We start from the raw sequence: 3,002 nt of genomic DNA on the forward strand, positions 1-3,002 counted from the left end.
TTACCTTTTCACCGCTTTCGGTGCATAAATATCAGACAACAATCTCTCCAACGTTTAGCGCACGGGACCATCTTAAATCGACAACTCCTAACGTTTTGTTGCTTCATAGGGTCGAATGCATAGCGAGCATCCCTCACATTTAATCTCGTTTTATAGATTTTTCATCTATTTATGAAATTATCAATAACCAGATCTTGCTTTTCTTGCAAGACAATCTTTAAGAAATTGAGTTCAACTTGCAAAATAAACATTCAATGTCAACAAAATGAAGGAGACAGCTTTTTTCTCTGCTGCCATCAGATACTCATCGACTTCAAGAAGCGTAGTGGAGGACATGCCCCTCTCTACACCCATGGGGACAAAGTGGAAATGGTTGAGAGGTTCAATTTTTTAGGTGTCCAGATCACCAACAACCTGTCCTGGTCCCCCCATGCCGACGTTATAGTTAAGAAAGCCCACCAACACCTCTACTTTCTCGGGAGACTAAGGAAATTTGGCATGTCCGGTGCAACTCTCACCAACTTCTACAGATGCACTTTAGAAAGCATTCTTTCTGGTTGTATCACAACTTGGTATGGCTCCTGCTCTGCCCAAGATCGCAAGAAACTACAAAGGGTCGTGAACGAAGCCCAGTCCATCACTCAAACCAGACTCCTATCCTTTGACACTGTCTCCACTTCCCGCTGCCTCGGAAAAGCAACCAGCATAATCAAGGACCCCACATACCTTGGACATACTCTCTTTCACCTTCCATTGGGAAAAAGATATAAAAGTCTGAGGACATATACCAACTGAATCAAAAACAGCTTTTTCCCTGCTGCCGTCAGACTTTTGATTGGATCTACCTTGCATTAAGTTGATCTTTCTCTGCACCCTAGTGGAACAGAGAGATCTTGGGGTCCATATCCACAGATCTCTAAAGGTTGCCACTCAAGTGGATAGAGCTGTGAAGAAGGCATATAGTGTGTTAGCTTTTATTAACAGGGGGTTGGAGTTTAAGAGCCGTGGGGTTATGCTGCAACTGTACAGGACCTTGGTGAGACCGCATTTGGAATATTGCGTGCAGTTCTGGTCACCTCACTATAAGAAGGATGTGGAAGCGCTGGAAAGAGTGCAGAGGAGATTTACCAGGATGCTGCCTGGTTTGGAGTGTCGGTCTTATGAGGAAAGGTTGAGGGAGCTAGGGCTGTTCTCTCTGGAGCGGAGGAGATTGAGGGGAGACTTAATAGAGGTTTATAAAATGATGAAGGGGATAGATCGAGTGAACGTTCAAAGACTATTTCCTCGGGTGGATGGAGCTATTACGAGGGGGCATAACTATAGGGTTCATGGTGGGAGATATAGGAAGGATATCAGAGGTAGGTTCTTCACGCAGAGAGTGGTTGGGGTGTGGAATGGACTGCCTGCAGTGATAGTGGAGTCAGACACTTTAGGAACATTTAAGCGGTTATTGGATAGGCACATGGAGCACACCATCCCATGTATTTATCTCGCTGATGGTAGGGAGTGGGATAGCTTGATCTTGGTTTCAGATGAAGGTCGGCACAACATCGTGGGCCGAAGGGCCTGTTCTGTGCTGTACTGTTCTATGTTCTATGTTCTAGTTTTGACTGCAACACTGCATTCCGCACTCTGTCTTTTCCTTCCCTATATATGGTATGCTCTGTCTGTATAGCGCGCAAGAAACAATACTTTTCACTGTATACTAATACATGTGACAATAATAAATCAAATCAAATGAAAATTTATAGTTCATGGCAATGAAGTCAATCTTTAGGGCCAGTTGCACTGTTCTCTCCCCTATACACATAACATCCGCCATTCTCAGACATTTTTTTTTACCCCCCAGCTGTTAAATTCATAGCCTCCCCTTTGTTTCAGTCCATTACTCTCCTATCATCCCAATGCCATATCCCACCTTGTTCATTTCTCATGGACATTTTTTTTAAACTACTGCATCTCGTTTTTTCTGGGGCTGATGAGAGGATGGTGGACGGGAGGGCACAGATTTAAAGTAATTGGCAAAGGAAGCACTCCATGACATAGGCTAAACTTTCTCTGGCAGCAAGTGATTAAAGCTGGAATGAGGCTGTGTCGAAGGCAGTTTCAATGGAGGCATTCAAGAGGAAATTAGACTGTTCTCTAAAAAGAGTGTACAGGGTTACATGGGAATGGCATTATAAATGGCTTTAGAAACATAGAAACATAGAAAAACTACAGCACGAAACAGGCCCTTCGGCCCCACAAGTTGTGCCGAACATATCCCTACCTTTTAGGCCTACCTATAACCCTCCATCCTATTAAGTCCCATGTACTCATCCAGGAGTCTCTTAAAAGACCCTATTGAGTTTGCCTCCACCACCACTGACGGCAGCCGATTCCACTCGCCCACCACCCTCTGTGTGAAAAACTTTCCCCTAACATTTCCCCTGTACCTACCCCCCAGCACCTTAAACCTGTGTCCTCTCGTAGCAGCCATTTCCACCCTGGGAAAAAGCTTTGAGACAACTGTGCAGACAGGACAAGGCGAATGGCCTAATTCTTTACTGTAACAATTGTGTTTCTGTGCTGGAATTGGGGGAACCCGGCGGGTGAAATTTAAGGCAGAGAAGTCTGAAGTGATACATTTTGGTTTAAAGGAGGAGGGCAATGTAAAAATATAAATACAAACTGTATTATATATATATATATGGCATGTTATATAAATGTCATATTTATAAAGGAGCTGTGCATTGGTGGAGGTTGTATATTACAGTTCTAGGAATTGCATCTTAAAATTATATCCACTGTACATTATACTTATAGCTGTGAATCTTCCAGGATTGGATATGAATATGTGCAGCAGTGTACTTCGTTTATGCTACAACCTCAGTTAGTTGTAGCGATGTGTTGTTCCCTGCAGGGGTCAGCCTTCTTCCAGAGTGAGAAATGTTTCACTCGGTTTTGAAAAGCAATTTATTCCAATTCATTCGACCTGTCATTCAACTTGCATTTTGACTCCT

The sequence above is a fragment of the Mustelus asterias genome, chromosome 1, assembly GCF_964213995.1.
Source record: "Mustelus asterias chromosome 1, sMusAst1.hap1.1, whole genome shotgun sequence".
NCBI classification, from domain to species: Eukaryota; Metazoa; Chordata; class Chondrichthyes; order Carcharhiniformes; family Triakidae; genus Mustelus; species Mustelus asterias.